Source organism: Tenrec ecaudatus, chromosome 15 (genome assembly GCF_050624435.1).
Source record: "Tenrec ecaudatus isolate mTenEca1 chromosome 15, mTenEca1.hap1, whole genome shotgun sequence".
Classification (NCBI taxonomy): domain Eukaryota; kingdom Metazoa; phylum Chordata; class Mammalia; order Afrosoricida; family Tenrecidae; genus Tenrec; species Tenrec ecaudatus.
In genome coordinates this window covers 49,022,288-49,035,292 of record NC_134544.1, presented here as the reverse complement: position 1 = coordinate 49,035,292, position 13,005 = coordinate 49,022,288, and the positions used below count along the sequence as shown (strand labels likewise).

The 13,005-nt window shown below is 39.0% G+C and overlaps 1 non-coding gene across 1 annotated transcript; it reads left to right on the top strand.

Annotated features, from left to right (window-relative positions):
- Nucleotides 1–247: 247 nt before the first annotated feature.
- On the top strand, nt 248–354 carry LOC142428348 (U6 spliceosomal RNA). Its single transcript, XR_012780269.1, has one exon. It is a non-coding gene; the product is annotated as a U6 spliceosomal RNA (small nuclear RNA).
- The last annotated feature ends 12,651 nt before the right edge of the window (nt 355–13,005 follow it).

Below are 13,005 nucleotides of genomic sequence, written 5' to 3'. Positions count from 1 at the left end.
GAAATGAATAAATAAATATTATAAGCAAGTTCCTTCTAATTTTTTATATCTAGGGATGCAGTGAACATTACTATGGACACTTAGAGTTTGGTGTTGCTCAGACCTTGTTAAAAAAAGAGTAAGGAATGTCAATTTATGATTTTCACATTGGGTGGCTGCCTAGCTAGCTGCCCACCTCAGAAAAAACTCTGATTTCAAGCACCACTTTAACAAGTGGTTTGCCTAACTCAACAAAAAATTAGGTTTGGTGCTCGCTTCGGCAGCACATATACTAAAACTGTATCACTACAGAGAAGATTAGCATGGCCCCTGTGCAAGGATGACATGCAAATTCATGAAGCGTTCCATATTAATAAAAAGAAAGGTTTGGGTCCTACTGAACGGATGTGAACCAGCTGAAATCCCACCACTACCTACACAGTGAACTGTGACACCAGAGATGTTAAGATACATTAGAAATATCATCCATGTAAAATAAAGGGGCAGCATTCCCCATACGTCACACTCAGAAGGCACCATGGGATATGGAAATAAGGACAAAGATAAATTAAAGGCACAGAGCAAGAGGGAAGAGTGCTGCTGTTACATTGTGGAATCTACAGTCAACGCACAAAATCAAATATGAATGGAAAACCAATTTCCTCTGTAAACTTGTACCCAAATCACCATCTACCAGGTTTTTTTTTAAGATTATAGATCTTCTAGAGGTGTCTATTACATGTGTGCATGCAGGTATTAATAAGTTAGTAACTTATTCATGCTAAATAGAAGCCATCATCTAATCCCTCCACTAAAAACAATGTCCTGGTGAGAGTGCCAGTGAATTGGAAGGGCTGCTAGCAATTCCCTGAAGGCTGAGCAGGTCTCAGAAAAACACTGGATTCTTCATACAACTGGGTCCGACCTCCCAGATCCTGCCTTTCATTTTACAGCAGAAGATAGCTCGGCCAGTTGGTTGGCGTGACCAACGCAGTTTCATGCACAAGCTGGAGACAAAGTAGGACTCATATTTCTTACTCAAACTACACGACTCTTTCTGCTATAGAGACTAAGGGGTTTGAGAACTGCTGTCAAACTTTCGCTAAGTCATAGAATTTTTAAAAATGAAAAATAATAACAATGAGTATTTTTTAAAGAGCATGCCATTTTGATATATTGTGCTGCCATGGTTAATGGGGTAGCATGGTATGCAGAATATGTTTCTGTTTCTTTAATTGAATTCACCATGGAATGTGAATTCCATAGCTGTGAGGACTTAGGGTTAAGTAAATGCTATTTAATATTGATTATATTTATGCAATTATTCACTCAACAAATAACTATAAACCATTAGGGACAGGAGAGTGCTATGTAAAAGTGATTAAGAAAACCCCTAATTGCATAGTAACCTAAATACAAAAAGATATTGTGGCCTAATATTTGTAAAATTTTACTATAAATGAATAAGGATGTGAATGAGGGAATAACAAACATAAATATAAGTAGTCTAGTCATTTATATTTAAAGCTACACCAAACATTGACAACATACACATAAAACATTCCCAAAATAAATCACTAGCAAAAAGATGGGCGAATAAATATCTGCCTAATTTTGACGAAAATATAAATCAATCTAGTAGTTGAGAAAACAATGTAATCTACAAAACCATAAATAAGATATACGATTGTACAAAAAAAGGAGCTTTGGTGAAAAACTCAATGATATGATTATGAACTTTCAAGGGCATCTAGTTTAACCAAATTTGAGTAGCTGTGAGAAAACCTAAGAAATAAAAATGTTATCTTTCATTTCTGAAAGACGCATTTTGGTGGAGCTAAATAAATTCACTAAGGTCAAAATCAATGGATCACTTTGGGGATCATCTACCTGGAGGGCTGGAGTTTTCAAATATTTCAAAGTGTCATGTGGCATGGGTATAAATTCTATGAACAATGCAGCTATCTGAAAGGAAAAGTTCAAGACATATTAATTTTATAGTATGTACAGTTTTATAGGCTCAGGTTTGATAGATCCATACCCTCACATTCATTGTGAAAAGAATAGCTATTTATTCTGCTTTATCTTTTGGCTTTAATTTGAAGGTTTCATATCCTTGTTGATACTGGTAATTTTCAGTATCTACTAGAAATAATGACTGTGTTTATGACACACTGAATATTTTTATGCTGTGTTTTCACTCTCTCTAATGGGGTCACAAAGTACTTCACCATAAGGAATTTGCAGTCACTCTGCTCGCCACAAACAAAACAGGACACACGGAATATTCATGTGAGTTCCTAATAAGAAAGAAGGTCTTGTTTTTAATACCAGATGCAGGTAATGCAGACAGTTTGGTGGAGTAAATAGAGTCCTCCTTAATGGAAAAACTTCTCCAGGAACAAAGTCTTATATATCCTGGGTATATAGAATCATGAAAGAAACCTTTCCGATTGCTAATTGATTGCCTGTGCACTATCTTCTAGTCTATAGCTCAATGGCAGCTGATCTGGCAACCTCTATCAAATGCCATCCTGCTGTTCCTCCAGGGAATGAAGAGTAGGGAAAATCTTCCAGTCCTGCTATGTCTCCGTCAGCGAGAGCCACTTGCTTCTCCATTAACTACTTAAGAGCAGACACAAGGGATGCTTGGGGATTGACAGTCCAGGATGACTCAACACTGATGCAGTTCAAGTAATATGTGATAAATAGCCACATGTACTCAGACTATTTAACTATCAGATAGCCAGGGTTTCTCTAATAAATAAATCCTGTCTACCTCACTTCCAAGACGTAAGGTCTAGGCAGTGTCTTAATAAGATAGAGAAAAAAAATAAGATAGAGATTGCTCACCTGAGAGTGAAGTCGGGAATTGATTCACAGCTGAGGCAAATATTTATTTTCTTTCCAATCCTGTTGCTACATACAAATTTAATGCTGGATTGAACTCAAGGATATATTTATTTCATTTTATTTCCTTTCTGTCACATATGCATTTCAAGAAAAGGGAAGGAAGGTTATTAGCAATATCACAGAAAATGCACAAAGTTCCCATATTCTCCTAAAGAGAGCGGAATAGCTCGCTGCACACACCCGCACTCCCACTGCCACCTTCTTTCCGTTTCACTGTTTTAGAAATTACTTTTTTACGAGATTCTCCAGAGACTACAGGGAATCACTGTACCCAAAAGGACTAGTTAACATTCCAACATTTCAAGAGGTAGCATCTGATGGTACAGAAAAAGAAGTCTAAGCTGAACAGAAAACAATAGCCCCAAATTAATTAGCCTCCTTGTAATTGATGGAATACCAATTGAAATGTTTCAATGGGATGATGAAGCACCGAAAGCACTCGCTTGTCTATGTCAAGAAATTTGGAAGATACGTATTTGGCCAACTGACTGGAAGAGATCCATATTTGTCCCTATGCCAAAGAAAGGTGACCCAACAGAATGTGAACATTATAGATACATACCAGTGATACGACATTCAAGGAAAATGTTACCGAAGATTATCCAACAACACTTGCAGCAGTATATTGAAAGGTTCAGGACGGATTCATAAGAAGACATGGACCAAAAGGTATTGTTGCTGATGTCGGATGCATCTTGACTGCAAGCAGAGAATCCCAGAAAGATGTTTACTTGTGTTTTGTTGATTATACCAAGACATTTGACCGTGTGAGTCATAACAAGCTCTTGAAAGCCTTAAGAAGAATGAGAGTTCCAGATACTTCATTGGGCTCACTTGAAACTTGTCTGTGAATCAAGAGGCAGTGGTGTGAGGAGCAGAAGGGAGCACTGCATGGGTTAAACTCAAGAAAGGAGTGAGTCCGTGGTTGTATCCTCTCACTATACTTGTTCAACATGTATGCTTAGCCAATAACCTGAGAAGCCCATTATATCTTCTCATATAAAGAAGAATGCAGCATTAGGATTAAAAGGAGACTTATTAGCAACCTGCAATATGTAGATGACACAATCTTGCTTGCTAAATGAAGAGGTCTTTGCACGTGCTGATGAAAGTCAAGGATTACAACTATCTGTACAGATTACAACTCAATGTAAAACCAAATTAATGCCACTGAGATGATGCCAACTCATAATAACCCTAGAGGGCAAGATAGAAATGTCCCTATGAGATTCCGAGACTGTAACTCTTTATCGGCGTCCAAAGGACTTTGGCATTTGGGCTTCTTTCTCCTGGGAAGCTGGCTGGTGGCTTTGACCTGCTAACCTTAAGGCTAGCACCCCAATGTATAACCACTTCATCCCTTTGGCTCCTGTTCCTACAGATTAGGAGCCTACAAATCTGAATTCAGTGTGTTGCCTCTAGGAGAAAGTTCTCTCTATTTCTCTGTCAGATCTAACGAAGTCCTTGGTCTTTTGACCTTCTGCTCCTGGCCACTCTTCCCGTGATTTGGCCCCTCTCTTCCCTCATCTCTGCTTCCTTCCCTTGCTTCTTTAATCAGTTTTACATTTGCACAGATGATTGACTCACAACACACCCTATACTTTTGCTATCTCATTTTAACACTGATAATCCATTCCCTAGTGAGATTATAACTATAATCATAGATGCTAGAATTTACAGCCCAAATTTTGAGAGGAAAATATCTTCTCCCCCCAGATCCATGTCCTTGTCATATACAAAACCCATCCTCCCCATCATATCATCAAAAGTCTTAAATGAACTCAAATCCAAATTCTGTCTTAGGATAAAATGTCTCTTTATCATTAACTTGTAAAAGGGAGAATACAAATTTTCTTCCAAAATTCCAAATTCTGGACATTTCCGTTATAAATGACAGAATTTGAAGGGAAGGAAGGGCTAACAGGAAACCTGAGAGTACAAAGCTCAGCAGAGCAATTTGTATTAACTCTCAAGGATGAAGAATACTCCTCTGTTCTCTGAGATCCCCTGAACAATGACTGTCCTGCCTATTCCAGGCGTGGGTCATACCCTCTGAATATTTGGTGAAGGCCCTCCATTTTGGATTTTAGCTCTGCCTTTCAGGCCCACTGGGATGGCCTTTCTTTCTGCTAGCATTTTACTATTAGTTGTAAGGAGAAACCATATGACCCCTTTAAGATCTTCCTTAGAAATCTCATAAGCCTGATATTTAAGTTGATCACTTTAGTTACTGGCAATGGAAGGGGACCTATCTGCCAACCTCTGGCTTCCATATTTCCACGAGGCAGGGCTCAGACATGCCTCAATGCTCCATCCTTCTTTTCGTATTCTGACATCCACCTTTCCTTGCATAGCACTCTAGTTCTATGCTGGGTTCCCTAATCCATTGCAATATTCACAGAGAACTACTCAATAGTCACAGATACTACTCACAATTAAGGAAGCCTAGAGAGTGCAGTGGTTACTTATTCTGTTAAAATATGCAAGATAGGCAGTTCAAAATCACCAACTTCTCTGAGGGAGAAGGATGGGGCTTTTTACTCCCATAAACATTTACAGCAGTGGTTTTCAACCTGTGGGTCGCGACCCCTTTGGAGATTGAACGACCCTTTCACAGGGGTCACCCGATTCATAACAGTAGCAAAATTACAGTTATGAAGTAGCAATGAAAATAATTTTATGAACTGTCTTAAAGGGTTGCAGCCTTAGGAAGGCTGAGAACCATTGATGTACAGTGTAGAAAACTCACAGCGGCAGTTAGACCCTGTGCTATGGGGTCATTATGAGTCAGCATTGACTCTATGGCAGTGAGTTTTTTGTATTAGGGAAGTTAATATTACCACCAATGAGGATCAGAAAACAGGAAGGATACAGTCATTGGCTCACAACAGTATCCCCCCACCCCCCAGTAGTTGAGCCTTTCCCTAGTCCTCAGCCTCATGGTCAAGTAGTAGCCAGGTCTCTCCATGCTTCAGTCTCTCAGCCACATGGTCCCTGGGCCTTTGCTTCCATGGCCCAGGAAGTTAGACTGCTCTGTTTCACAGTCCCACAGTCTTAGGCCAGAGGTGGGGAAGGTACCCCATAGTCTCAGCACCCTGGTGCCTCGGGTCTTTGCAGCTTCTGCCACTTAACACAGACATCTTGGAAGGGTTCTTCCAAGGGCCCTGGGGTTTCTCTCTCTACTGCTTCAAAGATAGCACATCCACATAGGCAGGGGAATGGTAGCAAAACTGACCATCACTTCTCTTAGTGTTACACATGCTTGGTTTGCAGAGTGCCACCCAATAATTTGGTGGGAGTTCCAAACTATTCCAAAGAGCCATGCTCAGAAATGTCACTCCACCCCAATCACTTACAAGCTCTGCCTTCCACTAAACATGTGCACATAGGCGAGTTATTGGCCACTCTGCAGAAAACAACACCATCCCTTCATTACCCAATTAAATGCTCCTCATTTCCTCTGAAAGCCTTCCCCCAAACATATTGCATGTCCACATTATGGTGGTGCCATATGTATTCTCTAAGACAAAAAGGGATGTCTCCATGGCTCTCCTTATCGCCTTCTGAGCCGACACCAGAATTGCCTTTGACACACGTACTTCTAACAGGTCTCTTGAGAGTCATCTAGACTTTTTACTGTTAGACATCATAAAACTCTCCATTTCTTTCTGTTACTTAATTCCCAAACCACTTCCACATCGTAGGTATTTTTTGCAGTAGCACTCCATTCTTTGCTAACAAATCCTGTCTTCATTACCTAATGATGCTCTTGTGGAAATGCCGTCAATGGTTGCCTTTAACAAACAGAAGTGTATCTTGCTATAGTTTCAGAAGTTAAAAGTCAGACTACCAGATGACTTCTCTGGTAAAGATTTATTGTCTTTGAAACCCCACATGGAGTCGCTCTGAGTCAAATATGACATGAAGTCAGGGAGATTTTGGTGAACACATCTTAATGCATAACAGACAGTTACAGGGCATTTTATAAAAAACATTGTCATCCCAGACAGACTCTGCGCATGCCAACTGGGCCTTGTAAGGAGTGACGTCAGAGTCTTCACTCTGAGAGGGATATAACTTTTACTAACATAGTCCATTCAACTCAATAAATAAATACACTAGAAAGCAACCGCAGCAAGTCCTGGAGAAAGGGTGCAGAGAAATCCAGAGTTGCTACAGATTGACCTAAATTTCTGTTTTGAAAACAAAAACAATACTATGAATAGTCCAAAAGAATAAAATAACTACAGATGCATTTCGTGTAAATTACCATCATATCGTGAAATTTACCAGGCATTTCTGAAAGAAATTGAAGAGATCCTTAATAATTGGAAAGGTATCTTGTGTTGTATTTAAAGACTTAATATTGCTGAGAAGGCAATACTATTAAACACAATCTAGGGATAGATGTGTAATGTCTATAAAAATACCAGTGTTATTGTTTTGGCGGTTTTTTGGCCACATTAGAAAAGCTGATCCTCAATTAATACGGGATTGTAACGCATCCAGAGAATCAAGACATTGTTTAAAAAGAGCAAATTCGGATGGCATATTCTTTTGATTTCAAAGTACACTACAGAGCTGAAATTATCAGAACAATATGGATAAGGATAGATATATTTATTGAACGAGGTTCCTTGTTCAAATCTGCTTCCTTGCTATAGTCATCAGCCCACCTTGGCCCTGCATCCCTGAGTGCAAAATGCAGGAATCTCATAAAACCAGGAGGATCTCTTTCAGTTCAGCCATTTTGCCCTGATGCTTAGGCCAGCTTCTGCCTGGCATTCAAGGTACAGTCCATACATGTCAGAGGGACTCGTGCGGTCCTGCTGAAGGCCGTTGGGAGGCAGTTGATAATAAATTCTTGTTCCTGAGGCTTCTAGCTCTTCTAATCTCTCATGTCAACCCACACACTGTTATTAAAATGGTCTGCATGGAGGGTTGATTTCCGTCCCCCACCCCACCCTTTTGCTTCTATATCCCCAGGGATAAAAGTGACCACAGTACATTCTTTCTTTTTTATTATTTAATAAATCTTTTTATTGGGGCTCATACAACTCTTACCACAATCCATACATACATCAATTGAGTAAAGCACCCCCATACATTCGTTGCCCTTGTCATTCTCAAAATTTGCCTTCCACTTCATTCTTTCTTATAGAAATGTTCACCCTATAACTAAAGGTTCTTGTTTCTGTTGCTTGCTAATAAATTTTGGGCAAATCATCAGGAAGCTGGATCATCTGATGGATGTTGCATGAGGATTTGGGGAAGGCTCATTAACAACTTGCAATATGTGGATAACACAATCTTGCTTGCTCACAGTGAGGAGGCTTGAAATACTTGCTGATGAAGACCAAGATTTGCAGCCTTGCTGTGGATTACAACTCAGAATAAATAAAACCAAATTTTCATACCTGGACCAATAGGTAGCATCATGATAAAGAGAGAAAAGATTGAAGTTGTCAAGGATTACATCTTGCTTGGATCCACAATCAATGCTCATAGAAGCAATAGTGAAGAGATTAAATGATGCCTTGGACTGGGAAAATCTGCCAAACAAGCCCTCTTTTGAGTATTGGAAATATGGGAGGTTACTTTGAGGACAGGTAGGTGCACCCGACCCAAACCATGGTATTTTCAATGTCCTCATGGAAAAGTCGGACCTTGAATAAGGAAAGTCAAAGAAGAATCGATGCATTTGAAATATGATGCTGGAGAGGACAATCAAAAGTACCATGGACTGCTGAAAGGACAAACCAATCTGGCTTGGAAAAAGTTCAGCCAGAGTGCTCCTTAGGGACAAGGCTGGTGACACTTTGTCTTACATTCCTTAGGACATGTGGTCAGGAGCTTCCCAACCTTGGAGAACGACCTCATGCGCTGTTGGGTGGAGGGGCAGTGACAAAGAAGAAGGCTTCCAACACTGGGGTATGGCACAGGGACTGCAGCAATGGGCCAAAGCAAAGAAACAATTGGGAGGATGGCACCGGGCCTAGAGGTGGCTCGTTCGGTTGTACATCGGGTCACTGTGAGTCAGAACAGACTCCACGGCACAAAAACAACCACAACAGCAATAACAACAACAGCAATAAAAATACATTTCAGATAGAGAGAGATTTGATGATCTTTATCAGATTGCACTTCATGTTATCTTGACTATGATCATTCTGTAATTTTTTTATTTTATATAATAAAGATAACCTTGGGGTTCATGTGTCTTACTTTCAGTTTCTATTTTCTATCTGTATAAAAAATCGAGGAGTAAGAGTAAGTTGTATCTTGAAAACTTGGATGATTTCCATATGTATTATAAATAATTTTTAATATAAGCAATTTTAAGGAAAGATAAATTAAATACATGGCAGTTGCAAAATTACTTTTCTTCAAAATGCTTAAAATGAGTTTGGTAGGAATGATCTAACCATGTGACATATATTTTCATGCTTTGAATAATTTTTAATCATTTGTAGAGAGAATACATCATTATAAAGCTGCCCGAGGTCACTAAAGGTATCATTAAACAGAGATAGTGAGTCAGGGAAGAGGAAAATTACTCTCTTCCATTAAATAAAAAAAATTATTCCAAAACTGTTTTCAGCGAGGACACAGCCTAACTAAGATAATCATATGAGGAACTTGGCTTTGCTTTCTGTCTTTGAACATATAACCAGAAGAGGACACTGAGCCTCGGGGAAGCCTGACCACCAATCTAGGTTTAGTTGGCTCTTAACTTAGTCAATAGTTAACACCTCACTAAATAAATAGACCAAAGGCCTGTGAGTTAACATTTTTATTTTGAATAACAGAAAGCCAATATATATGTGTTCAAGATTGTACCTGTTTTGCTCACCACTGTATAATCAATGTTGTTCAAAATGCCTACAGAATACTGGACCATCAACACATTGTTGACTGGATAAATGATCATGTAATTGAAAATATAACGATAACTTAAATGAGTCAATTTCTCAATCAAAAGATAGAGTTATATGAGCATACTTATAAAACAGGCCTGAAATTCAATTCTACAGCTATGTAGATCTGAAGAATAAAAGTTGAATGATAAAATGTTGAACATGGTTGGAGTTATAAGGAATGCTAGTTCACACTCTGATTATTTGTGAATGTATTCATCAGATCCATTGAATTTGGGGGATGTACTCAGTTACATAGCTGGATGATGGCAGAGTGCTGATGATAGCCTTCGTAGCCACACAATTCCATGTTCTTTGTACTAGATTGAGTCCAAAAGTATTGCTACTTGAGTTTTAGTTCATATATGCTTGGGCTTATCCCAAATAAAATGTGTTTAACCATGTCTCTGTGATCTGTGGATAGCTGTGTACAAATTTCCTCAGAAACACATTTGGCTTTATCGTCTTAAGATGTCTTCAAATAAGAAACAAAAGTTCCAACCCAAACATTGGATTTTGTGGGGAACTGCTGGATCAATTAAACTCTTCACAAATAGTGGGAGTGGCCCCAAATAGACATCATTATCATGTCTTGAATTACATCACACACGAGTTACATCACAGCTCTCACACTTTAAGGTGAATCTCTTTATTTCACGTGAGATACCAGAAAAAAACTCCAGATATTTGCAAAAGATTTTTGTAATACTTCGGGGCTAACTCAATAACTCTTGAATGAACATGAGAATCAGATTAGATTCATGGGTTGTACTGCTATATACTGAGAGGTATTAAGTTTGCTTTTCTCCATAAACCATAGATACATAAATCCTCTCAAGTATATCTGATCATAAGCTTTTAAAGAACCCTGTGTTTATACAATTTCAGGTGTGTATTCAGAGGTCAATTTACAAGAAAATGGGGTCATCTAAATGGCAAAATAGGATTCGTTAGAGGAAAGATGATTATTGAAGTCAAAGACATAAATAAATTTGTACCAGGAGAGCACAAATGCAGCCCAAATCCTTAATGAAAGATACCTGACTAGGGACCAGCTAAAGCAATAAAGAGCCAAGGGGGGATAAAGAGCAATAGCCATCTTGGCAAGAGAGGACAAGAAGAGCGTTTCATATTGGGGACCAGGGGGCTTTAAAGAAGCATGTGGCCTACTAGGAGTATGGAAGAGAAGCACCTGGCATATATGTAAATGGTCTTTAGGGATATGGGGGAAAAAAGCAAGGAAACTGATTAGCCTGGGTGCTTTATTTACAGAGGGAGTATGTAATTTGTATTTAGATTGCATTTTATTGGGGTTAGTTCTGGGAAGGTTAGCAAAATCATAGGGTGACTGTTGGCTTCCAAGTTATACTTGATGTCACAATAATTAATGGAAAGGTTGTGAGGTAATTAGTTTATTGTGCCAATCTGGCTGATAACACATGTGTGGTTGATTGAAGGATAGAGGGATAAATGGTTCATTGAGCCTCGCCTTTCTAGTTCTCAGGTCCCTTGCTTTGTGATGATCAGACCAGGGTGCAGCTGCCTTAGCCAGTTCCCTGCTTCAGCTGGCAAGGCTCACTTCCTGCAAGGCATCCCCAAGGAGAAGCCACATGGATCTACCCTGATGCAGCCCTGTGTGCTGGAGCAGCCATGTGGAGACCCTGCCAGCACTGTGATGCTTACACATTCACTGATTCTGCGTTCCTCCTGCAGTCGGCATCATGCATGCGTTTTGTGAGATGGAGGAAGACTTTGTGGATTAGTGTTGGATTTGTGGGCTTGGGCAGCACTGGGTTGGGATGTTTTCTTGATGTGCACTTATATAAAACGCTTTGATGCATCCTTTATATAAGACTCTTATACATGAGTTTCTGTGTATTTGTTTCTCTTAAGTACCCAGACTAACACAGGTTGAGTTGTATGTACAATAAGAACTATCATGTACTCCTATTAAGTTGTCTTTGGTAACCTTTATGAAGAATTTTGAATGAACAGGGATGTTAAAAAATTAGATAAATGATAAAATAGAAGGTTTTCTTTGGGGGGTTTCATTTTAATAGATGTTAGGGGGGAAAGTTAGGCTGGTAGCACGTATGGGGTGGTGGGAGAGAAGAGCAGTATATTGACAAAAGAGAGTACACAAGAGACATAATACTTGCATGTGAAACCAGAGAGGTTTCTAACTGATGGAATTCAGCATTCATTTTTATTGATTGGATCACTGAAGGAAGAGGCAAAGCCAGCTGAGCATAAGTGTTTGGGAATGGGACTGTGAATTTGCAAAGAATGGAAGATGTCCAGAATAGCTGTGATACAGAATAAGCTAGCAAGTTAAGTAGGGGTGAATAAGAGGAATGAGCATGCTGAAGACCTGGCTGAGGTTGAGTAATAACTACAAATGACTACAAATGACACAGCACTAAATTAAGTGGTGTGATGTTAACAAATGACCCAATAAGGTAGAGTCTATTATTATGTTGAGCAGTAAGACCTCACACAATGGATCATTGAGTTGGAAGTTAATCTTTGAAAGCACATCTGAAGCTCCTTTCATAACTTTAAATGCTGTCTCCAGACAGCATTTAAACAGGGAGCTTAGAGATAGATGAACATCAATTTTCCATTCAGTCCAAAATGTGTACTTTATTTTTATAGGAAGAAAAGAAACTTTCTCCTGAAATCATTGTGCTTAAATGTAAATGTATATTTTAATATACAATTTTGTATCTATTAATTATGTTTAACTAATAGATACAAAATTGTATATTAGGAACCCCTGGTAATAGTGGTTCCACAAGGTCAGCAGTTTGAAACCACCAGCTGCTCTGAGGGAGAAAGAGCAGGCTTTCTACTCCTGTGAAGAGTTACAGTCTCAGAAACTCACAGCAGCAGCTCTTTCTATCATATTTTGTTGTCATGAGTCAGGATTACCTTGACAGTGAGTTTGGTGTTTGTTTGCTTGTTTGTTTTTCTGGTTATTACTCAATAATTACAAAGAAGAGCATGGTTCAACTTCCCTTTATTATTAAAGAAAACTGCTGCCATCAAGTCAATTCTGACTCATACAAATTCTTTACAAGGCAGGAATTAGAATAATTATCCATTTCTATCTAGCTTTTTTTTAAAAGATGAATCCATTGTTATCCATTCAATTTTGACCCATGGTGGCTCTATAGAACAGAGTAGAACTACCTCG